The sequence below is a fragment of the Miniopterus natalensis genome, chromosome 12 (genome assembly GCF_054644295.1).
Source record: "Miniopterus natalensis isolate mMinNat1 chromosome 12, mMinNat1.hap1, whole genome shotgun sequence".
Classification (NCBI taxonomy): domain Eukaryota; kingdom Metazoa; phylum Chordata; class Mammalia; order Chiroptera; family Miniopteridae; genus Miniopterus; species Miniopterus natalensis.
In genome coordinates, this window is record NC_142092.1 from 55,906,911 (window position 1) to 55,933,043 (window position 26,133).

Here is a 26,133-nt window from a genome sequence, read left to right on the forward strand (position 1 = left end):
ATTACTTCTCCACAAAACCTCATCTCTTAAATGCCACCTCCCAACTTCCCATCCCCCCAGTGCTAAGCAAGTACTATTTGCCTATTCTGGACATTTCATACCAATGGAATCATACAATATGTGGTCCCTTGTGACTGGTTTCTTTCACTTGGCATAATGCTCATCGATGGTGTAGCCTCCATAAGTACTTCACTTCTTTATGGTGTCAAACAATAATCCGGTGTGTTGTGGTTTTAAATATGATATCTAGAAGGACAGCCTCAAGTCTATTTCTTCAGCCTTCCTAAGGATTCTTCGATATCCTTTTAAATATCTTTTGATAACTCCATTTTCTGCCTCAGTTAGCTAGTGTGGATTCTGTTGTTTTCAACTAAGAGTTCTCACTGACATATTTGGGGTATATTAAGATTGTGACTTTAAAGAGTTACTTAAACCAAGACAACCAGAAACTAGACAGTATCTAAGGGCCGTTCAAACTCTGATATTCTGTGAATCTATGAACTTGAGGCCACATGAGATGACAGCTGATCTCTGACAGTGGGCTCTCTTAACACTGACTTTAGGAATAAGAACTTCCCTTCTCACTGTGCTGACTCCTTGCCCACTCATCCTTGGGAGATGCCATTCCTCTACTCATCTCTACAGGAGGCACCTAGCTCCTCTACCTTTAGCCAGGACTCTCTTCCAAGCCCCAGCCTTATATCTCCAACATCTCCCTCTCTCTTGCCCTTACTTTACATCCCACTTGCCCTGGGCAGAATGTGCCCCCTTTCCTCAAGCCTATTTACTCTCTGACATTCCTCATTTCCCTTGGTGGTGCCACCATTCTCTCTGTCAAGGATTGAAACCTCCCAGTCAGCTTTGCCTCTTCCCTCTTGTCTAATCAATTGCTCTTTGTGACCAAGAATTACTAAGTCCTGCCTCTTCTTCCTGTGTGATAGGGTTTTAATATTCTTTCCTTTGTGTTCCCATTTAAACCATTGTTCTACCCAGGCTTCCATTAGCTCACTCTCAGATGCCCTAAGGAACTTTCAGATGGGATTCCGCATCAGTTTCTCCCCTTCTCATGAGAAGATCACGTGCCCCATCAGTAAGAAATTTTACATAGCTCGCTCTCTCTCTCTCTCTCTCTCTCTCTCCTCTCTCCCTGTCTCCTTCCTCTCTCTCTTTCACACATACAAATATGCTCTTTTAGAAATATATTACTTGCCTTAAAAACTACACACAAAAATGAATTAAAACAATAAGTTTTAGAAAATAGCTAAGGAGGTGTCATAAATTTTTTTATCTTATACCACATCCCATCTCACCCACTGCCCGCCAGGGCCTTGGTTCTCTGTGCTGAAGCCAGAGCAATCTTCACATTGCAGATCTGACCAGGTTGGTCCCCAACACAAGCCTTCCAAGGCTCCAGGGAGAAATGCTGAGAACATCTACCCAACTCCTTTCCCAGGGAGTGGGCTATGGGCCCCCTTCTTCAGCTTTATTTCAAGACAACTCAGCTCAACCTGGTTGATTGGCTTCTCTGAACAAGACCAAGCGTGCAGTCTCCAGAGCCTCGTTCCTGCCCCCGCGGCCCCACCTGGAGCGCCATCCCCCTTTGCTCCCTATCTGAGCTCAGTGCATTGAACTTCACTCACCAGAACACAAAACCCATATAACTTTGTGCCAAGTGTCTGGTGAGTTTTAATAAAAAATCTCTCTAATCAAAATCTCTTAACTATACTTATTGAAACTTCCAATAATCAATGACTCTGAGATGAACTTTGCATTTACATTTCTCAGACTGTAAATCGGTGAGGTGTTAGGTATCATCACCCCCTTTACAGAAAAGAAACTGAATTTCACAAAAGTTGAGGGACTTGCCCAAATTCACAAAACTGTAGAAGCCTAGCTAGATCTGGTATGTAGATTTGGCTGGTTCCAGGGCTCATGCGTGCTTTTCTCACCATCCACTACTCCTCTGGTAGATTAAGAATTTTTTGAAAAAACCTAAAAATTCCTATTCAATTTAGTTCAGCCCCTGGGGCCTTGCCTTCCCTCCCCGACCTGCACTCCCCTCACTAGTCAAAGGCTAGAGCCCCTTTCCCCTTCAAACTCAAGGTTCTCAATGAGGATAAGACATTCACACCTACCCACTTCACAAGGCTTCTGGCAGGATTAATGAGCTAATGTTTGCAAAATACTTTGAGCTTCAAGAAAAGCCAGGCGCCAAGGAACTACAAAGGGTTATTAAGACAGTAGGCTTTAAATTCCCTTAACAAGCGCCCTCCCCTCCAAGGTAATCGGGTGTGGGTTCTCCTTTCTCCCCTAAAGCCCTGGATTTTTGCTCACCTCTGTACCTTGAGGGTGACAGTGATGTCCCTTCTCCTGCTTCCTGCATTTCCAGGACTGTCACCGCTTATAAATCTTTTGAGCCACAGGTATTTTAATCTGGCATATGGAACCCTTATAATGTTTAGAATCCTGTCATTAATAAGGGCCCTTCGAGAGCATCTAACCCAACTCTTCACTGTACAGATGAGGGCAAAGGCTCAAGGAGGAACAGGCACGTGCCAGGGGCCTGTGGCAGGGTATGCGGAGAGGCCGTGAGCCGTGGTTACGCACCACCTGTGCATTCAGCAGCAAAACTGGAGCTGCTTATACAACCTGTCCCTCACTCCTCCCCAAGGTCAACTCCATCAGTGTGAACTGGGACTCGGTTCAGGCTGGCAGAGCCCCCCGAAGCATAGAGTGAGTCCCAGCCCAGGTCTAGGTCCCCAAGATGGGGGAAGCAGCTCTGTAGAGGGAAAGAACACAGGTACTGGGGCTCACACCCCCCCGAGTTCCATCCCCAGCTCCCTCCCTCTGTAACTGTGTGATCTTGGACTAGAGTTGGTCCAGGGCTCTAGTTTTCTGACCCTTGTTCTAAAGCAGAAATCTGAACACGTCATCTCCATGCTCGATGACCTTCAACTGCGCTCCCGTGGCCCGCAGGAATCAGACCTTTGTCAATACAGATGTTGTCTGCCTTATCTCTTGCTATTGGCCTTTCTGCCTAAAACTGGTGACTCCTTGAACATGCCATGTTTTCCTCATCACTGCCTCTTATCTTGTCATATGCAGTTCACTTTTCCTCCCAGAATGACCTTCCCCATCTTATTGGCTTGGAGAACTATTTTACTCAACCCAAAGTTCCCAAGTTCCCTTCTCCCTTGACCCTTCTCAAGATCCCCACACCTACATGTTAATTCCTCAACACGCATTGTGCATCTGTTAGTGCCAAGGACCAGGACAGAATCCAGGGAAGCAGAAATGAGTGGGACACCCCCCCCTGGAGCAGACATTTGACTGTTTGGCTCCAAGAATGCTAAGATGGAGAAGACAGGACAGAACGCTGGGGAAACGGAGGAGGGGCTGGGCATAGGGTGGTACCAAAGAAAGCTTCCTAAAAGTGGCTGGCGCTCAGGAGGAGCGTCAAAGGCGCACAGGATTTAGCCAGAAGGTGGGCAGGGGATGAGAGGTGGACCAATCAGGCAAAGCACGCAGCACAGGCATAGATGAAAGGATTCTTGAAAGGACTTTAAGTTGCCATGTCTCCCCAGCAGGATAACAATTCTTCCTTACTTACTAATGGACAGATAGCATAGCTCAGGCCAGGGATTAACCAACTCTGGCCAAATGCTCGTTTTTGTGTGGCTTGCGATGTAGAAATGGTTTTATGTTTTTAAACGGTTGAGAAAAAAAATCAACAAAATATTTTGTGACATAAAACTTCTATAAAATTCAGACTTCGGTGTCCATAAACAGTTTTATTGGAGCACAGCCAGGCTCATTTGTTTTTGTATTGTCTGTGCTGCTTTTATCCTACAACGGCGGGGGTGAGTAATTGCGACTGAGACCAGATGGCCCGTGAAGCCTAAAATATGTATTATCTGGCCCTTTACAGAAAAAATTGGTCGATTTCTGGCTTAGGTTGTGGAATCAGACTGCCTGGGATTAAATCTTGACCCTTCTTTCTAATACCTGTGTGACATCGAGAAAAATTGTTAACCTCTCTTTCCTCATCTGAGGATTAAAAATAGGGCTGTTATGAAAAGTGAGTTAACAAGTTATTAAATTTAAAATATCTAGAATACTGCTTTTCATATAGTAAATACTCAATAAATGTTCATTGTTAATACTATTAGTTTCCAGAATCCAGGGGTGGGCTTGGCACACTCTGTTACTCAAAATGTATTTGTTAAAAGAATCAAGTGAGTAAGTGAATGGAAGTGGGTTCTGCCTCACCTGAGTCTGCGTAGACTTTTAAAAAGGCAGGGAAGGGAACCCTGGCCTCAAACTGCCTTTACCCTTGCAGCACCCCCAGAGCATCTGCTAGCAATCTGGGTCTTGTGGCATTTTCCTTCTTGTGCTGTTAATTGTTAAATGAATTTTCAGGCTGTGGATGGCGGAGGGGAAAGCAGAAGGTGGGGGGAGGGAATCCATAAAGCATGGACAGTGGGGAGCAGTAATTGTGGGGTTTATGCACAAGAGATTGGGTTTCCAGAAAGTAGGGGGCCCCCAACATAAACAATTCTACCAGACAAAGAAAAGAAATAGCCATTCCTTGGAGCCCCCTTGCGAGTCCCACTGGGAAACAGACCTCTTTAGCATTTGGAACTTGCTCCAGCCTCCCAGGGAAGCCAGCACGAGGGCCATGGAACAGAAGGGCAGCCTTGCTCATTTGTAAGCCGACCGCTTTTGTGGCTGCGAGCGAGGCTCCCGGTGGTTTGGAATAAGGCTCTTGTTCCTGGCAGGGCATCTGTCCTTTAAAAACAAGCCCAGAACCCTCTGAGCACCTCCAGTGGTGATCTGAACTCACCCTTCAGGGAATGTTCTATCTGCAGATTGCCTGGAACATCAAGCCTGTCCAGTCATTGCAGACCCTGCTTCTAACGAGTTTCAGTGTCTGCATTCACCCTCACATTAGTCTGGGAGCCCCTCAAAGGATAGAGTCTGTGGATTCATGTCTGCTTTCAATACCTATTCATAAAAGTTAGCCCAGAGCAGAGGAGTATGGGACACACACACACACACACACACAGAGCAGCTGAAGGACTCTTTTCAGTGCCCTGAATCTCCAGAGGCTGAGCCTGTCCAAGGAGAAACACCGCAGCCTGTGGGCTGACTGTGATCACACTGTTTACTTCCACCTTCTTTCCTTGTTTTCAGCCCGGCAGCCTATCCTGAGATGGGAAAGCACGCAGCGTGTGACTCTTACTCACTTACCTCCTGGTACATCGAGAACTGGAATCTCGCCTCGATAGTAATTACTATGATTATAGCTCCCTGTGGAACTCGTAGGGTGAACTCCAAACACAATTCCTCAAGCTTGTCAAATCACTGCGTCGATTTGCTTATGAAAGGCAGTTCTAATCAAAAGGGGTAATTACAATATTAAGTGCCAAGCCTTGGTGTGCAAACTCTTGAGTCATAAGATATTAAGCTTAATTTAACTGCGCTGAAGGAGACGTGCAGCATCATGCACTCGGCTTTCTGAGCCGAAGCGAGCGCAAGCTGAAAACGTCACTCCAGGAAAGTGGACAAATTGCTCCATCTATTAGCCGCGGAACTACCAGGTATTATACAAGCCGGTGCACCTGCCTAAGGGAGCTCTTTCCTCCTCCAAGGCTACTGCTTCAGGGGTTGCCGAGCAGGACCCCACCCCGCCTTACAAAGCTCTTAGTCTTTTGGGGCTGTGATCGCACTTAGACCTGGTCCTGGGCCTGAAACCATCTATCCACTGATGCACTGATTCATTCAATATGAGATTCGCAGTATGTCAGGTTCTGTGCCGGGCCTTGTGGATGCTGAGATAAATAAATAAAACATGCTCTAGGTCTTCAAGAAATTCACTGTCGTATAGGTGATTAACCTATAATGTGAAAGTGCTGTAATTTACCAAATGTTCAGGAGGAACAGAAAAAGGAATGTCCCAGCCTACCCCGAAGAAGCCAGAGAAGTCTATGAGGGGAGGTATCACCGAGCTAATTACAGGGGGATGAGTGGGTGTGAGAGACCATACCGTGTCCCAGGCAGAGGCACCAGACATACAAGGTGTGACAGAGTAAAGGGACTGTACATATTTCAGGAAGCTAGAAAGAATTCACATACATGTACATACCATTAAAAAATTACAGAGATCGAGAGAGACTGAGTTTCCAGAAAGTAGGGGGCCTCACACATAAACAATTTCTACCAGACAAAGAAAAGAAATAACCATTCCTGATCCCTCTAATACCTGTGTGACATCGGGAAAACTTCTTACCCTCTCTGTGCTTTTTCCCCCTTCATCTGAAAATTCAAAATAAGGCTAAATAGAGCTAAATTTTCAAAATAACACTTGCAGTGGAGAAATTGCTATTCCCGTTTTAAAAGGCCCAGGAGAAGGAAGCAGGTAATAGGATATCTTGTTGGTCTTATTAGGACCATCCCAAGCCCCTCTCTCCAGAAAGAGGGTCAGGCTCCAAGTGCTGTATTTTGAGGAATCTACACAAAAATATGGTGGCAATCAAGCAGACTCCACAAACTCAGGCGCCGACACACACCACACATGTAGACACAACCACCTCGCCCCACAAGGCGCGCAGGTGCTCCTGCTGGGCGTGGCCGCAGCCAAGTGGAGGGTACCCTTTTGCACACGCAGAAAGTGGCCCGGCGCTCTCAGGGACACACCCTCATCTCACAGCTAAGTCAGATCTGGGGTTCATTAGCAGCAAGGGGAGTTTTCTCATAAAGTGAGCGGAGTGATCCATCATCCTAGCTGATGGATGGCCTGGCCCACAAACGGGCAACGCTGCTTACCTGTTCTCATTAACCACTGAATCACCCTTCAGTTTGGCTGAGCCACTAAAAAGAATGACAGCGCACATTTGAATCCATTTAGTTCAGGACTTTTTTTTTTTTTTTTTTTTTTTTTATGAATGTGAAACTAAAGATTTCAGGAGGAAAAGAAGAAATATTTATTACATACTCTTGATGTTCCATGCTCTTAATATTTTTTAAAGCTAATATTCAGAGTAACCCTTGCCGTGGAGAAATTGCTATTTCCACTTTAAAAATGAAGATGTGGAGCCTCAGGGAAATTAAATAATTAGCCAAGATCACTCAGCTAGTGGATCAAGGACTGGAACCTAAGACAGTCTCATCCCTACCCCTGGCCTCTCGAAATAACATGCCGCTTCCTTTTCTGATAAGAATGAAGATAATTATATTTTTTAAAAATCAATCATTTAAGTAAATCATTCAGTATCTCACCGAATTATTTCTTTTCATCAACTGTGGGCCTGGTTGAGACGTGGCCCATAGGAACTGCTGAGCAACAGGTATGTGTCATTGCCTTCCTCCCATAAAAGCTCACAGGAGGCACATTTGAACCAGCCAACATATCTAGCCCTGGTCCTGAGCCACACTGCTCATGACACTATGTGATACATGGCAGCATTTAGAGAAGAGACCTGCTGTGGGGCCTCGGCCAAGGAGGTTCTGGGGCGAATGAGGCCAAATCCATGAGCCTAATCTCTTCTTGATGCAATTTGCTTCATTATGTCCTTCCCTTGCCAGATTGTAAGAGGGAGGCTGGAGAGAAAGGGAATGCTGTGCACAGATCCGTCCGTCTACAGAAATAATGATGCTGAGCTCAGGGTCAGCAACAGGAAAATCAGCCCCTAACGCAGTCCTAAAGATCTGAGACAGAGATGGACCGTGGACCATGCGGCCAGTCCTCAAGGCCTGAGCCTTCTTCCCAAAGGAAAGCTCGGTTATCTTTTCCCTTTTGGTGTTAGGGAATAATTGGACATCTTTTTTGGTTTAACCAGGTTGAAAGGATAAGTTTGTTTAAGCTCTTTGAATGAATGAATAAATGCCTAGAAATCTTTTTTTTTTTTTTTCTTCCCACTTGAGACTCTCTTTGCTACCGAATGAACAATGGCTGTAATTACTGGTGCTTTTCTCGTTACTCCCTTAATGTCGTGAGCAGCGCTAATCTCTGTCCTTGTTTAGAGTCCCTTCCATTCCCAGGCAATGATTAAAAAAAAACTATGAGCTTTCATTTGGTTTCTCTCCATTTCAATTCCAAGTGAGTCGGAATACGAGAAGCACATGGCCTTGCTCCTACTGGCTCAAGTTTAAACGCCTGACTAACATAACCCGTCCCAGGAATGAGCCAGTGCTGTTGAGTTCCTCCTCGGGAAGATAGCAGAGAGGCTTGGAGATTTGGCAACGAGGTTACACTGGGTCATATGTTCATACTTTTCTGATAGCAGGTTTCCTGGGAGGCTGGTCTCTTTGATTGACCTGTCCTTTGTGTAGAAAGAGCAGTGGCAGATTAGTCAAGTGACGATGTTTCTAGACTCAGGTCTGCTTCAGTCACTAGCTCGGTGACCCTGGATAATTCGTGGCCATTCTCTGGACCTCAGTTTTCTTCTCTGTAAAATAAAGGTGCCGTGCCAGAAAGCTCCTCACCGTGATGACGGCATACGTTTAACAACACTGCAAACATTTACCGAGCATCTTCTATGTATGGACACTGGGCTAAGGGCTGCAAATAAAAAGGTGACTCACATGTGGTCTTATCTCCTGCCTTTTCCACAGGCAGAGGGAGGGGCAGGTACAAATAGTGTTGACACAATGTGTGCGCTGTGTCAGAAATCTATACAATCCAGTATTCTATGAAATATTCTCCTTATGTCCATTGCGTGGCTTTTGAATCAGTGGAGCGAAAGAAAGCTACATGACAGAGGATGAGCGTCGGGGCCAAAGCTGTGGAGCGATGAATGTGCTTGGGGAAACTCATTCAGTTCTCAGCGTTGTTGTTGTTTTTATCTTCGCACAACAGAGTCTCCTGCACGGAGGCCATGAGGAACTGGAGGCAGAAGCTCCGTAAACAAGCCTGTTATTAATCATGATCATAATGATCTGGACCAACCTGCTGAGCTTTTTGATGTTTGCTCAACTCCAAGGATTAAGATGAAAATCTAGGTGTGATCTCTATCGTGGTTGCATTAGGATCTGTTGTCCATTAATCTCAGGCTACAAGCGGCCAGAAGTAACCTCAAATGGACACTTGGTATTTCATCTCCCATCCCAGGGGATCGCTATGCCTCCCCCCTCCCCCTCCCCTGGCTCCCACAACACGCGTGAAGGGTTTTCTGGGTGGAATCCATCCAGAATGGTGTACTTTTCTTCCATTCCGGAGTCATCAAAAATATTTTTCCTAGTGCTTCCCTTCAGGCTGAATCCCCAGTGGCCATGGGAACTTGCCAAACAAGGTACTTTCCAAGAGTAATATCTTCACAACAAAATCTTTAAAAGATGAAAGAAAGAGGGGTGCTCAAACATCAAAACTCCAGGCATGAACCCAAGAGCTAAACACATGGCAGAAGATGGCAGGGGACTGCTTTAGTCCTTCAGGAAAAGAGACTTGGGTTCAAATCTCAGTCCTGCTCCTGCTTTGTGTGTCACCTCAATGGTGGGGCAGTTAGGAACACAGGATTTACAAACAGGTAGATATCCAGGTTCTGTTAAGCACTCTCTGACCTGGCTCACAGAACTTGATGTCTCCATGTCACGTCTGTAAAATGAAAATGTAAATATGTAGATCCCCATAGGGTGGTGGTGAGATAATAATATTTCTGAAACTGTAAAGTGTAAATGGGAAAGTGCGTATCTCACAGATGAGAGCTGTCTGTGCTCAAAGCAAAGGCCAAGTGACTAAACACATCACTCTTATCAGCCCTGTCACCTCTGCTCACTCTTCTGGCCCCCCAGCTGGGTACAGTAGGATTTCCCTCTTCCCCAGACTCGATCACCCAGCTTCACTTGCTCTGGGGAGGGAGGTGACCATGCTGATGTGCTAGCCTGGGGATATGATCTAACCTGAGGTTTGGGCTCGTCTGGGTGGGTGAAGATGCAAGGAGGTTAGATAGCTAATACCCCAAGGATCTTTCCCAATAGAGATACTTGACTTGTGCTATCTAGATCAAATGATTTGTATGCCTCTACCGCACCCCCTATTAACAGCTTCCCTGACGGCTCTGGCCATCCTGTACACCAGACGTCAGCCAGTGGCCAATACACATCAGCGATTTTGCAGAGCCTGGAATTGCCACCCTCACACCTGCCCCACGGCGATGCTTCCTTATGTCAGGCCTTTGCTTCTGAGGCAGGCTGTACACATCTGAGAAACAAAGAGCAATGCAACAACCCTGAAAAGGCTAAGAGAGTAGAGGTGAGCACAGTTTAACAAAAAAAGAGATAGGAAAACATAAAGGCTATACAAAACAGGAGTGAAAGGAACCATCCCACCTCTTAATGTATAAGAAAAAGTTCTGTAAACTGTCACGTGTGTGCAGATAAATGTCAGCGGGGGTCATCATACCACTGTGATAGACACGCTCTTTCGTAGTGGGCAAGAACGCCCTCCATGGGAAAACCCTGAAGTGCTGATCAGCAGCCTGACTGTAAGCTGCCTCGGAACTAACTGAAGGGAGAGGACTCAGTTCAGATAAGTCAAAGGGATGTCCTGAGGAATTTGTCTTTTTGCATCTGCCTCACTTTTGCCCAAGCCAGGCAGAGTACCTGGCACAAAGCGGGCACCCCGTGAGTTACGGCTTTTACCTCATTCTGTCAGTTTGTCAGGCACTTCCTACAGATCCATCACATTACCTCTGGGCGCTCTTCTCCCACTGGCCATACTTAAACATTCCTTTTGTGATTATTTCCCACGGAGCAACAGAGCTTATAGCTCACTTCTGAGAGAGCGGGGACGATGCAAACGATGTCATGCTTGGCGGCTCCTCTAAGACAACCAGGAATTTATTCTGGCGGCCTGTTCCCTTAAAGGACATCTCCCTTTAAATCTTCCAGTACACACAGGTTGCGTGTGTGAACATATGCTTAGGTCCCCGAATTTTGTGGAAACAACACTGAATCATTTTGTAACAAAGGAAGGGCTTTGGATGTTTTTTGGGGGTGTGGCAGTGGCAGGAGCTGGGCAAACCAGTTGAATGGGTGCGCCAGTGGCCTACTCTGGCAGGAAATGGGTACTGAAACCAGAATGAACTGTGATTAGAGGAGCTCCCAAGCATTCCTACCTATAATCCTGGGATGCTGTGTTCTTCACGACACACTTAAGGATGTTCCTAGCCAGTGATCGGCCGACTACTCATCAGACTGAAAGCTGCCCACACCTTCCCACTTAGATTCTCTTGGCCAAAGAGCCCTTTCAGCCCAGTAATGCTGGGTCTTCTCTGCAAGGAGCCCTAGCCCTTTCCAAAGCTGCCTTTGAGCCAACTGCAAGGGTAAGGAGATGGGACTCGATAAGTTCTTGAAGTCCCTGTTCTAACTACAGCAGTTCTGATTTTGTTCATTTTTATATCTTGAGATTCTTTTAATGATTTATTTTAAGAAAAGACTACTTTCGTTTAAAAAAATGCTTGAAAACAACTTCCTTGGGAAAAAAAAAAAAAAAAGATAGACAAACTAGACTCAAGAGATGAAAAGTGAAATTGAACCCTTCCAAGTCACCAAAGACTTCCATGTTGCCAAACTCAACCCTCTTCCTAGTTGACCTCCTGGCAGCATTTGACCCAGATTACCACTCCCTTTGTTTTGAAACACTTTCTTCTCTTGGCTTCCATGACAACATGCTCTTCTAGAGTTCATCTGTCGATACTGGCTGCTTCTGCTTGGTCTCTTTGGCTTGTCCCCGCTCCTCTTCTTCCAAATGTTGGTCTTCCCAGGGCTCTGCTCTGAGACTCTAAATCTTCAACGCTGTGCTCTCTGTAGGTGATCGCACCTGCTCCCATAGCTATAAATGCGATGCCAATGATTCCTACTTGCCTATCTACAGGCCTGACCTCTCCCACTGCATTCGAGACTTGTATATGTGACTTTCTGTCTTCTCCACTGGATAGCTATCTACTAGGCATCTCGAACTTAACATTTTGAAGACAGAAGTCTTGACTCTCCTATCTCCAGTCTATGCCTTGCCTGGCTGTGCTCATCTAATAACTGTGCCCATCCATGTCACCTGGTATATGGACTGAAGTAGTATTCCTAGGTGTGGACCGTGTTGCCAATAGGATTGTGTCAGACACCATGGCCATAAATTTAGGGACCATCCTTGCTGCTTCTCTTTATCTCACCCCTACATTTAACTGATCAGGATCTGGACTCTGGTTCATTATGTCTTTCTCCTCAGACACCATCCGAACTTAGTTTTTCATTTCTCACCTACATTAATGGAATAGCTTCTTAACTGGTTTCATGGCTTATGCTCCTGCCTCTATTTCCCTCATAAGCTACTCTCTCTACAGGAATTCTATTCCTATCCCTGTTCAAAACATTGCAATCACCACTTGGTGCACTTAGTATAAAATTCATACTCCTCCTCTTGGCCTGCAGGGCCCCTGTCTTTCTCAGTGACCTCCAGTGGTACGACTCTTACCCTCAAATCCCAAGTTCCAGGCATGGGCTTTCTTCTGATCCTTGGAGCTCTACAAACTCGGTTTCACATTGAACCCTTATAGTAGCTGCTCCCTCTGTCTGGAACGTCTTTCCTAGGTCTCAAATCCAAGCCTAAATGTTATTGTTAGCCTTCACAGAAGACTTCCTTGACCTACTTTTCAAATGTAGCCTTCCTAGGCACTTTCTTAACATGTTTTCTTGTTTCATTTCAATCATAGCACTTACAATGATCTGACTTTACTTTTTCCCCCCTCTTAATATACTATTTCCTTTCAATCAAGGTCCATGAGAATAGCAACCTGGCCTGTCATATGCAATACTTTTGCCCCAGCCTCTAGAACAGTGCCTGGCACATGAATGAAAGTGACTTTTCCAGGGACACACAGCCCTGCTGGAACCACAACTCTGATCGGGATGCCAGACTCCCACTTCAAGGAGGGACTCATGCAATTGACTTCAACCATCTCTGTTCCAGAAAAAGTGTTATGGATTTACGTAATGTCTTTCTTTCCATGGAGCAAAAGGAAGAAATAAAGTTCCTTGAGAAATAATCTCTGGAGTCATGGGGCTATTTTACTGCTTAGAAAATAATCAACTTATTCAATAAACATTTATTGAGGGCTTATTATGTGGAACTGTTAGGCACCAGGAATATAAGCGTGAGTGAGACACAGTCCCCACCCTCTTCTCTAGACAAGGAGCGAGACACCTAAACAGATGATGACGGCATTAAAATTTTAGTGGACATAATAATAGCAGCTAACCCTTACTGAGCACTTATTATGAATGGGACATGCTTCAGGTGCTTGACACTGCATAGTAAATCCTACGTGGTATCTACTACTATTCCTCTTGTTTTGCATTTGAGGTTGAAAGACATAGATTAGCTAATTTGTTCCAGGTCAGAAAACTAGAGTGTTCAGAGCTGGGATCTGAACCCTGTGACTATGTGAAGTTCATCTCCTTGGCTACTTGCTATAGTGCCTCTCTCATAGAGGTGTGTGGAGAGTGACGTAGGGACACAAGGAATTATCCCCTCTGTCCTTGGTGGCAAGTGGGACTCAGTGAAGTCTTTACTGAGGAAATGACATTTGAGTTTGGATCTTGAAAGACGAGAGGGGGTTTCCCCAAGGGAGATGCCATGCGTGCTTGGAGGTGAAGAGAACAGCTTGTACAAAGCCACTGAGTTGTGAAAGGGCCTAATTGTCTCAGAAATCCTGGGGAATTCTGTGTGGCTGGCACATGTGAGTAGTGGAGAAGGGATGGAAGTAAAACTGGAAATACAGGGGCCAGGAATGAGAGGTTTCTGCTATTGCAGGTTGAGAAGAATGATTTTGACCCCCCTGGCAACAGGCGACAAGTGGATATTTTCAAGCCAGTGAATTACACATTCTTAACTTGCTTTAGAAATGCCTCGGGGTCCATGCAAAGGGTGAACAGGAGACAGAGACAAAGCAGTAGAGAGACAATTTAGGAAGTTCTTGTGGTGGTCCAGGGAGGAGATGCAGAGGGCCTGCAGGGCACGGTGGCCCCTGTCTGCTGCAGGTGAGCAGGGTGAGCCTGATGTTATTGGGGGAAGGTGAGGAAGAGCAGGTGCCTGGGGGGAGTCAAGCGTGCTTGCCTAAGGCATGTATAGGTCATTCCTCCAGTGACCAGGGAGGTCTGCAAAGTGGCCCTGGGCCCTACCCTCTGATTCCAGCCAGCTGCTGCGAGGGCTCTGAGGACAGAGCCTCCTCTGCATTGTTGTGGGGCTCTGGGCCCTGCTGGGAAAGGCTGTTGTCTTGTTGGTAAATGCTGCGCCTTAGCCCAGCACAGAAGTGATGTCAATGCATTTTTGTCCTGCTCGTCTGTGACGGCTCTTTCACAACAGGGTTTAAAAACATGCTGAGGTCATGTGAGAATGTGTTAACGTGTTTGGTGGATTACTGTCGTTCTGTCATCCCTGTGATTGGTTGGAGGAAAGAGTTCTTTGGGTATTTAGTCCAGTAAGCATGGGAATTACCATTCTCTCTCTCTCCCTCTAGCTGATGCATGGCAATGGTCAGAGGAGAAAATAACATTATCGATGGGCTTTTCCAGACCAGCCTGCTCTCACAAAGAACAGAAACTCTAGTTTTCTCCCATTGTACTAAAACCCAGCAGAAAACAGGATTTTGGTTTTCAAACTTTTAGGGTTTTTTTTTGTTGTTTTGTTTTTTTGAGCTATTTCTGCCTCTCAAGTTTACTCCGTTAAACTGGTCGCAATGAATTTTACAGAAGACAGAAATCCTCTCCAGCTCCCTCCATTCCCCCTCCTCCACCCCCCCCCCTCCTTTCCTCTTTCTCTGGCTTCCCTTTCTTCTAGAGCATTTTCTCAAAGGGAGGAGCCTTGAGGTTACTAACAAAGAGTTAAAACCTGCGTTTTGGATGTGCAATGCCCCCCATAGATATTACAATGGTTTGTGGCCCTCCAGAGTTCAACCCTACCCAAAGGCATCTTAGTAATTTCTCTCATTAGGGATAATTTACATTTCGTGTATGTTTTCTTTTTCTTTTCGTGTGTATGTGTGGTGGCAATAACTTTTTTAAAAGGCTGAGAAATGCTGTTTTAGAATGAGGTAAAGGGTATATGGACACACACACACACATATTTTTGAAATCCACAGAAAGTTTTGAAATTGGTCTAGTCTTTCATTTGTAAATAATTAGAGAAGGCACGAAGCGCTCCCAATGTGGCTGCGATTTGCCCACCTATTACTTTCTCCATTTGCCAGTAAGGAAAACCAGGCTCAGAGACGTGAGGCACAGTCGTTCATCAGCGGAGCGCCCCCTAATTCATCAGGTTCTCAAGGTGTCAGAGGCCGAACGCGAGGGGAGCACTTCGGAGCAAGGCTGGCACGTGCTGGGCACGCAGCAGCAGCGGCGGCGCCAGGGGTACTGTTTTCACCACATGCCAGGTTCTGTGGTCAGGTGCCAGGAATAAGCCGGCGGTGGAGAGAACAGACGTCGCCCCCGCCTTGATGTAGGTCACACTCTAGTGGGTGAGACAGGAAATCACCACGGGCTGTATAATTGCAAACTGCGGTAGGCGCAGGGAGCTGCGGGAGCCTGTAACAGGAGGACCTGGGCTAGCGGCGGGGGGAGGAGGCAGGCAGGCTCCTGGGGCAACGATGATGAGCTGAGATCTGAAAAATGAGTTCCGCGGGTGAATCGGGACGTGAAAAGTGCTCCCCTGGGAAGGACCGATCCATAGGAAGGCTTCTGAGCAGAAGGGAGCACAGAGTACTTGAAAGACAGAAACACCAGCATGCCTGGAGCCTGGGAAGCAAGGCAGACAGAGGCTCAGGATGTGTCTGCGGAGGTAGACTGGGTATTCTAGAGCTTGGTAAGAAATTTAGTTTTATCCCAAGATAAACTGGAAGCTGCTGAAGGTTTATAAGCGAAGGAGTGACATGCTAGGAATCAGGCTGTTGTGGGGAAGGTGGATTGGGGGATGAACGGCAAAAATGGAAGGGGAGTGACCAGCTCAGTTCTTGTAGTAGTTCAGGTCTAAGGTAATGGTGATGGAGACAGGAAGAGTGTATAAATTTGAAGACATTTAGAAGGCAAAGCCAGCAGGGATGCACTGTATGGCAGGCGACTGAGAGGGAGGCGGCAAGGAAAACCCCTGGGCATGTGGCTTGGGGAGTTGCATGGACGAGGGTAACGTGACCTAGTTAGTAAACAGCAGAGCCAGGCCTATGGTCCACGGCTCAGGTCAATAACCTATAACACATCGCCGCTGCTTCCCAGTGGCCGGGGTCGGTTTACTTCTGCCCCAGTTCCTGCGGAAACATTATACTTTTGGGATGGGCCGCATGATACAGTTCTTCCAAAGTTGTGAGCTCTTAACAACCTTGGACTTGTAGTTGGGAGAGCAGGACTGAAACTCCAGTATCATAGGCAGGCCGCTCAATATTGCAGAGCTGGCATCCTCATACTGTTGAACACAGAGAGTCAAAAGATCTGCTTCAAAAGGCAGTGCTGGGCTGGGGTGGTAGAAGAGATGGAGTACACTTAAACTTGAATCCTGGGCACCACACTCCAGTCTACTCTAGAAGTCACAGTTGTGTCTTATATTTTATAAAGAAAAAAGGTTCCTGTGACTCATGGGCCAAGAGGAGCTTCTAGTTAGGTGTTTTGTTTTTTTCTCTGGAGTTCCAGGTGAACTCAGTTGCAGTTTCCTGCATGTTAGAGGCTCAGGAAATGTGTTGTGACAAAATGTGTCCCCCAATCTGTCCCTCACCTCACCACGTAGGCCGCTAGAGTGTTCTCTGTGTTTGAGGTCTGGAGATAAAACCAGTAGCTAAGAGCCTAAGGAACCTGATTTTGCCTGTGGCCTTTCATTGATCATGAGGTCAATGTGAGCTTGTTAGAAGGCCATCAGGTAGACAAGAAGAGCTTGGGAGTGGACAGAACCAGGTTTGAATCCCGGATCCCTTACATAAGTGACCATGAATGAAATCTTCCACCCTCATAAATTCCTATGCCATGCTCCATGCCTTCCAGATGTGGAGAAGGGTTTGGAACTAAGTCTGTGACAAAGAGGACATTGGAGTCTTGTTTTATATTAGAGCAGACCCTATGAGCAGGACATAGGCTTGCTGGCATAAAGGAATTGTTTGTCAAGATTTATTTTAGCACCGGAATTCCTGCTGCCCCTTTAAAAATTTGAGTTTTAAATAAAAAGGTGATTATTTGTTTTAGTCAGATCCTATAACTTTATATTATATTCCAGTGTATGCCTGAAAGAGCTTTATGAAGACATTTGTTGGGTGGGCAACTCATGTATATACACGCATATGTATGTAAAGTCGCTGCATGCAGCTTACAGAGCAAGTTAGTGAGCTCTGGCCTGAACTAAAGGTACCCCGGTGCTAACTACCTCAGCCTTTCTTAATACGATGTCCCCCTTGCATGCTAAGGGGACTTAGTTCCCCAAACTGAAAGTCACTCAGCAGAAATCTCCTGTTTTCTAAAAGTGTTCAGTCTTTGGATGGATATAAAGCAGTTCTGCGATGCCATAGGAAAAAGAACGAGTTCATTGGCATCTTTTCTTGGAAGTGCAGCCCACCTCCACCCACCCCTCCAAACTCCCTGTCTGAATCCAGCCCCTGCTCAGAGCATGGCCTCTCCTGTGACAGACTTTAGCACATCAGCACTTTAGGAAAGAGTGACCGATCTCCCAAAGGTCAGGCTGTGCGCAGAGGTTCTGTGTGCCAGAGAGGCTGGATTGAAGAACATTCAGGGTTCCACCCAACCCCGTGAGCAAGAAATGCTTTCTCATACAGGACAAAGGAAGGCATCTTATCAAGCAGGATTTTACTGCCAGGACCGGCCAGTGATTTAACCCAGGCCAATGATTTAACCCAAGGAAAGAAACTACTGTGTCAACCTATAAACCCCATTTCTAACATTCCAGCCCCAGCTGTATTATCCAACCACCCAGATTTCTAACAGTGCTCAAGTTTGGCTTAGAACAGTGATTTTCAACCTTTTTCATCTCATGGCAAACATAAACTAATTACTAAAATTCTGTGGCACACCAAAAAATATATTTTTTGCCAATCTGACACACAAAAAAATAGGTATAATTTTGATTCATTCATGCCAGACAGCTATTGTGTTGGCTGTTGTCATTTTTTAATTTAATTTGACAACCTAAGGGAAAAGAGGTCAGTGCCCCTGACTAAATAGTCAGGTATTACATGTTTTAAAAACACTTGCAGAGCACTGGTTGAAAATCACTGGCCTAGCACGAGCCATTTATGGAGAATTACTCTGCATCTTATGCTATATTAGGCACAAAGAAAAATGAGAAAGCATATTAACTGCCTTAGAATGATGTCAAGGTCAGGGGCATAATCACTGATTTAAAAGTTCTATTGTTGTGGTTGTTGCCAGGTGTCATTGTTTCTAGGCAGGTTTTCCATCTCGTACCAGTCGTGTTTGATGTCCTTGATTGTCCTCTTAGACTTTCCTCCTATTGGGCTCTCCTCCTACTTCTTGAACGATGACTTCTTTCATTTATTTTTCTAATAGATAGATAACTAATATATCTATCTATTATCCTTCTGTCTGCCTATTTATCTATCTATCTCCCACAAATTATTTCATTCTTTTCTCTCTGGCTTCACTATGATCTAGTCGGGATTATAGAAGAAAATTCTTTAATCTTTCCCCCTCTAGTCCTCGAGCCCCCTGAGGGTAGGGACCAAGGCTTATATGTCTCCATATGCCCAGAGTCTTTTAAGAGCTCCATAAATATTTGCCGAGTGTATATATGACCAATGGAAAGATAAATAAATGAATACACTAGCATGCTAATCTTCCCACCACTAGCCTTTCCCTCTCCAGTTAGTCATGCCCACCGCAAGCATAGCTACCTTCTAAAAATTCTATATTTATCCATTACTCCCTTACTCAAAAATATGAGTGGCTCTCCATTACTCTTCAGGCCAGCTTTCAAGCCACCCCCATCCTGTGATCTTGCTCTGTCTGATGTCCTGTCCAATGCCACTTGCTACTCTTATCTGCATAAATCCAGGTTGGACTCCTCTCAGGCACTGACTTTTGTATACTCATTCTTTCCAGATCCTTGCTTATGACTTTCCAAACTTTGTCTCTGACCATCCAAATCTGACCCCTCATTCAATGCTTACATCTCAAGCCCTAGCAACAAGGCAACCCACACAGGCACAGCCCCTTCTTAGAACTTCCCACACCCACATTGCCTCTGCTTGGCTCCGCATCAAATGCTGCCCTGTATTATTATCTGACAGTCAATTTATAAGCTCTTGAGAGTAGGAGCCATGCCTTGTGTTTCTCTTGGATCTGGACCGTTGCTAAGGAATCTTGTCAAAGTGAACTAAATGCAACCTGAATTTACAGGAAAGAATGCTGTAAAGTATAAAGCTGAGCTCTGCCCTTCTTGTGTCCATGTAATCTCTAAATTTAGATATGGAGTGAATCAAAGAGAATTGGGTCTCCAGTATATATTGCATAATAGTTAGAACCCAGTTATGGTGACAAAAATGGTAGCAGCTAACATGTTTGAGTACTTACTATTCTGAGTGCACGGCCCTGTGCCAAGTATTTTAATATTTTAATGCAATCATCAATTCTTAGAAATAGGTCCTAGTATCCCACGTTACAGATGAGGAAATGAACCAAAGCTTCAAATATGCATCAAGCCCTGACTTGGTTTCACGACCAGTGCTAGATTCTGGAGATACGGGGATGAATCAGTCTCTACCCTCAAACAGGTCACAGTCTCGGAGGGAAGGGGAAAGGGAAAAATTATGATTCACTTTACTAAGTGCAATATCAGAGTTAGTGTTAGGCTTTCCTCTGTCAAATGAGCACAGTGACCAACCCTCTCTAATGCTCAAACAATGCCTTAAAAATAATGTCAGCCCTCAACTTCTAGAGTCTTCTTCCTCACAACCTATAACTAGTTTAGTCGCAAGAAAACCTCAGTAAATTTCAATAGAAGGATATCCTAAATATACCTGGCCAGTGCTCCTTTAAACTATTGAGGCCATCAAAAATAAGGGAAGCCTGAGAGATTGTCACAGCCAGGAGGAGCCTAAGGAGACACAATGACTGAATGTAATGTGGTTTCCTCTGTGGGATCTTAGGAGAGACAACGGGTATCAGGTAAAACCTAAGGACATCTCAATAAAGTATGGACTTCAGTTAATAATAATGTACCATTGTTGGCTTATTAATTGTAACAAATGCACCATAATAATATAAGATGCTAACAATAGGGAAGCTGACTATGGGGTGTATGGGAACTCTCTGTACTATTTTCTCAATTGCTCTGTAAATCAAAAACTATTCTAAAATATAAAGGCAACTAAAAATAATAATGTTACCCCTTGAGATAAGGGTTGTGAGCGACTGTCAGGATAGTGGGGCTGGTAAGGCAGGGAATCTGAGCAAAGGAGCTCATTTATAGTGGGAGGTAAGGAGGGGGAATGGTAAGTGCGGTTTTGGAGATATTGCCTTGGAGGGTCTGGAGGGAAGTCCAAAAGCCCCATAGGCAGCTGGATGTGGAGTCTCGGGGAGAGGAAGAGGAAGGCCCGAGTTGAAGACATACTTGGGAGTCGTCACGCACATAGGTGGTAGTTGAAGCATTTGATGTCCTAAACACCATCTTGGAGATGAGCAGCCAGCAAGTCTGTTATTACCGTGTGGTGGATGAGCCCGAGGAGGCTGGGGGAGAGCCAGTTTGATTATAACTGCAGAGCAGCTGGAGCCTTTCATCCTCGGGGGGAGCCAAGTCATCCTTGTGGGCACAGACACTGTGTTTTCCCTATTCTGGAAGGCATTCCCCGAGACAAACCCTGGGTATGGTAATTATGCTGGTGAGTACGTTGATCTGGCCTCAACGGCACGGACAGGGCTCCCACAACAAAATGCTTCCGTTTTATGCAATAGGTTGGCTTTTTTTAAAAAAAGGAAACAGATTCATTCTTTTTTCCAGAGCAGGTTTAGGGTAATTATGTTAGATGAAACTAGTTTGATAACCATATTTCTTGAAGACACAGCACCTCGGTAGTTTTAAAACCTAAGTTAATTAGATATCTGATGTTAACAAAAGCTTCCATTAAAAAAAGATCCTCAAAAGCTGCACCCCCAGACTCCTGCTATGGCAGAGGAGTCAATGCTAAGTACAGCTTTTATCATCAAACTGGCACTTTTGGATAGTTAATCATAGATGTCTGCTGCCTCTGAGATGGAGAAGGCACCCCCAACATATAACTCTCACCCCCGAGGATGAAAGACCATCACTATGGCAAAATCCGTATTTTCACTTGATAATCCCAGCAAACTGGGTCTTAAATACACCAAGATGTTAACTTTGCTTGGCATTTAAGGACCATCCAGTTTGTAGGAAAAGGCCATATCTTGGCATGTAAGGGAGGTGGTCTTAGTTAACTCCAAGGTAAATATCCCAGTGAGCATGAAAGGTTGTGCACAATCTAGAAGTGGGCAAAATGACCAGGCTCCTCCAGATGTCCCCAGCAGTGGAGTCTCAGAAATGTAGTCTCCTGACTATAAAGCAAATGAAGTTTTGACAGGACTCCTATAACCTTTATAAAGCCTCTCCAACCCACCCCAAACACATAAGCAAGCACAACTGCACACACACACACACACACACACACACACACACACGCACACGCACACACCCATTTGACTTCCAAGCTGGGCAATTTCATCTACTTTCTTTAGTTCAGAGAAAGAAAAAGTTGGTAGCTAGAAAGGCTGCCAGGCAGCTCTGGCTCCTGGGAAAGGGCAGAGCAGATCTGTGGCCACAGGCAGCCTGTGTCTGAGCTCCTGCTCCATCTCTCACCAGCTCTGTCATCTCAAGTGTGTGGCCTTGCTCCCCTGAGTCTCAGGTTCCTTCTTTAAGAAACGGGGGTAAAGGTGCTCATCCCAACTCAATGAACACACATGGAATGTCTCCCAAGTGTCGGGCACTGTGGTGGGGGAGGGTGGGGAACAAATAAAACACAACCGCCCCGCTCAGAGACAGGCGCATTTCAGGGACAGTGGGGCAGTGCTGAGAGTATTCGGAGTATATCCGGCACACATGTGGCTTGGCCCCTGCTCACTGAGCACACAGTGTTACTGTGCTTTTCCCCCCACCAAGATGAACAGCTGAACTTGAATAAGAGGACAGTCTGATTACAGACATTTAGCAGCACTAGGCCTAGGACTGAAGGGTTTAGTTTATGGACTTTAATAGTAAAAACAAGTTGCAAAGCCAATGCTCTTTGGACCCAGAAAGAGCTGGCCCTGACATCTTTGCCTTGTCCCTTACTATCTATATGACATTGGAACAATTTCCATAATCTTGTTGAGGCTAAATGTTCCCATTTGTAAGATGGAGCTATTTTCAGTAATTCCTACCCAAAGTTGATGCCATACATGATAAAGAAAATTTATATGTGAAAAGGGCTTGTTGCAGGGCAAAGCGATATCCACACTTTAGTTTTTATTATTTATTTCCATTATTATTAATCCATAAACACCAGCTATGACAACAGTCCCCACGTGGTGCCTTTGGGGCTGGTGTTCCGGGCTGAGGTATTGCAGCAGAGATGTTAACACATTTCGTAGGCTTCAGATGAGTCCCAATCCATGGGAGGGTTTGTAAATAAGTTTCCTACCTAATTAGGAGAAGACCCAAGGATTGTGACTTTCTGCTGAGTAACAGCAACAAAGACAATGGCTCGGAGAGAAGGCCTGAGAATGGTCTTTTCCAAATTCTCAAGAGCACTGCCAACAGTGCTTCTGATCCTTCCCGGCTCCCACTTGGCATCTGTTCTCAGTTGACTTGATCTTTCCCTTTCAGAGACTGAGGGGAGAGCACTTAAACAACACAATTGTATAGCAGTTTCAGAACTACTCCTCACCAGTCACCAGCCTTCATTCTAATCTGAGGCTGATTTCATTTGGCTCTTCCAATCCAAGATGAGCTCTAGGCTGACCCGAGGAACTACTGCAGAGGTTGGGGAACCTTCACGATCTCCATAGACTAGCATTTTAATCCTGAGAGTCCTGGAGGCCTGAGTCAATCTAAAGGGTTGGCTTTACCATGTCTTCTAAGAGGCCATGGAAGCTCATGCAAATAGACCCTTGGAGAGCATCTCAGAAGTTCCAGAGTTTTAAAGGTGGGCTTGTGGGAATTTCCTGGTGCTAGAACACTATAATAGAACTTGCTAGGGCTTAGTTATGCCAAACTACTATAGTTTCATGAATTCATCATCTAGTTTCATACCCCTGTGCCTTTGCACATGCTTTCACTCTGCTTAGGGGAACTATTCCTTCTCTGCCTGCCTGTACATTCCCTATTCTTCCTTTAAAACCTTGCTTGAGAATCCCTCTGCGAAGATGTTCTTGACTTCCATCCTTCTCCACTCCACCAACAGCCTTGGCATCAAATAGTGAGTTCTTAAGAAGTGATTATTGTTTTGTCAAATTCTTGGAGTTGACCTGGTTTCTTCTCCAGCCTCTGACAATTAGACCCTAGTGCAATGCAGGAGGCTGGAAATCAACTATGCAGTTGTGAAACCTTTGATTTGAAACAAGATTCCAGGTTGCTCAAATGTGAGTTATGTAACCTTTGCATTGTGCAATAGGCAGGAGGACCTCGCTGTGAGCAGAGATTTGGAGGCTGTATGTGGTATAACAGCACCTCTGCCTTGTTCCCACTGAGGCCAACACACATCCAGGCACTGGCACAGTTCCTGGTCCAAAGCAGGCATTCAACACAGATATGCTGTTTCTGGGGGACTAGAAAACAAGCTCAGTGGGAGAGGATCCTGGGAGTCCTTCCCCCATCTTCTCTTCAAGACTTAGTGACCCATTTGCAAAAACCTACTTTGGCTTCCCTGGAAGGCATTTCCCCATTAAGATAGTAATCAGGACAGAAGAGGCAGTCTCATTATTGACGAGGTGACTCTTCAGCGGTAGGCGGTTGGGTGAAAGATGCCATCACAGCTCAAACTGTAATTACTATTACTAATTTTTTTTTTTTTTTTTGCTTTTTTATGGTATGGAAACCATTGTTCTTAGAAAACTATTCCCATTCCATATTCACTCCTTCTACTTTTTCTATTTGCATATCCTTACACCAAAGATTTCTACTGGGAGAAAGGGCTGAACCAAGGAAAATTAGAATTAGGACCCCTACTTAGCAAGTCAGGCTAATGGGGATTAAGGCAGTCTCATCCCCCTGAGACATGGTGGAGCAATTGGTGGGCCATGGTTTTCAGTCTAACTCAAATACATCAATGCGACCTTCCCCAGGGGGCCTTTCTTTGCCCCTCAACCAGAGATGGCCTTTCTTCCTCCATGCCTTTTCTTTCTAAAGACACTTATGATAGCCATTTGTGTGCCTTACACTCTTAGTAAGTTAAGAACGCCCCATCTTTTGTGGAAAGGATACATTCAGGAGATAGATGAGCTTGGGTTCATTTTTTTTTTCCTCTTGTTGATAAGCTGTGCAACATTAGATAAGTTACTCAAAATTTCTGAATTGGTTTCATCATCTATGAAACAGGAATAAAACAACCTACTTCTCAAGCCAGTTGTGATGAGAAAGTGAGATAACACGAATGAAGGGTTTGGCAGTATGAGCAGTGCTCTGGGGTTAGACAGCCTCCCCCACAAACTAGCTGGTCAGTCCCATCAATGATTGAAACTTCTAAGTCTCAGTGTCCTCTTCTGTAATATCAGGCCAGCAGGGCCCTCGTCATAAGGTATTGAGAAGATTAAATAGGCTGCTACATATAAAAAGCTTTCCATATAACTTGACACTAAGAGAATGCTCAATAAATGTTGGCTACTCTCAGTGCTTCATCCATTTTTGTTTCCCTCCCTTCCACCTTGATCTTTTGAAGCACCCTGCACAGTGCCTCGCAGAGAGGAAGTAGATACTGTTGAACCAAAATGATGCTAGGTTGCAAATCTCATCACACGATGGCTTGGGTGTTCATTCCCCCTGTTCCAATGTTTTACAATCTCAGGGATCTTTTAGTTTTTCCTTGAAATTAAAAGGAAGTCCTCAGCTAAGATATCAAGATTTAGCTAGTTTAGAGGAGGGGAAGTAAGGGTTAGAACTGAACACATGAGAGAGAGAGAGAGAGAGAGAGAGAGAGAGAGAGAGAGAGAGAGAGAGAGAGAGAGAGGAGAGGAGTGACCAGAAGGGGAAGGGACAGAGAACATTCTGGAAGGGAAGGATTTCTAGGTTGCATAGGTTGCTATGTTCCTCTTACACTCACATGTCTTGAATTTTGGAGATATGGTCATTGTCCTAGGTTGCTGGGGTGGCTGGAGGGTGATTGGAGGTTGGCACATTCTTTGCCTCACCAGGAAGGTTTCACATAGAAGAGTGTGTGACCAGGATAAACTCAGCCCCACAAGTATTGCTCATAAGGAGTCCAATGAAGTTCCTGTAAACCTCACAAGCTTGGGGCCCCAATGGCCCAGGGCACACTTCTCCAGAAACCGTGTGTCAATCTTTGTCCGAATCATTCCCTTTCAGAGTCCTCAGGGGCCACGGCCACACCACTCCACACTTATTCTGGCTGCAGAACCGAATCAAAGGCAGTTGCTGGGCCATGCTGGCCGTGGCCAGCTCCCTCTGCTTGCAATGAGTCAAACCCAGCACACAGCGTGCACAGGGACTTAGAGCCCCTGGTCTCTGCTACAATTAGAGCATAGAATTGGGAAATCCAAGATGATTCTATTTGGAAGAAACCTCTTTTTACCAAAACCAAAGCAATTCTTAGAAACCATCTAGAAATCCATGCCTGTAGCAACATTTCATTATTCCTAGAATCATCTCTGGGGGGCAGAGGCCGGGAAGAGAATACTGTTTGGCTCGTTTATTTCTGGATGTAAAAAGAAATCCATGTCTACTCTGGAAATGACTCTGAGGTAAAGGACATGAACTGCTCACAAAGGAGGTTTCACTATATGAGAAATTTTTACCAAGAAGTTAGGTAACTGCTTTGGCCCACCTACCATTCAGATACCACTTCCTTAAGGATCCCACAGGAAACCTACTCTACTCATCCACACAGGATGGCTCTAGATTTTTAGAAA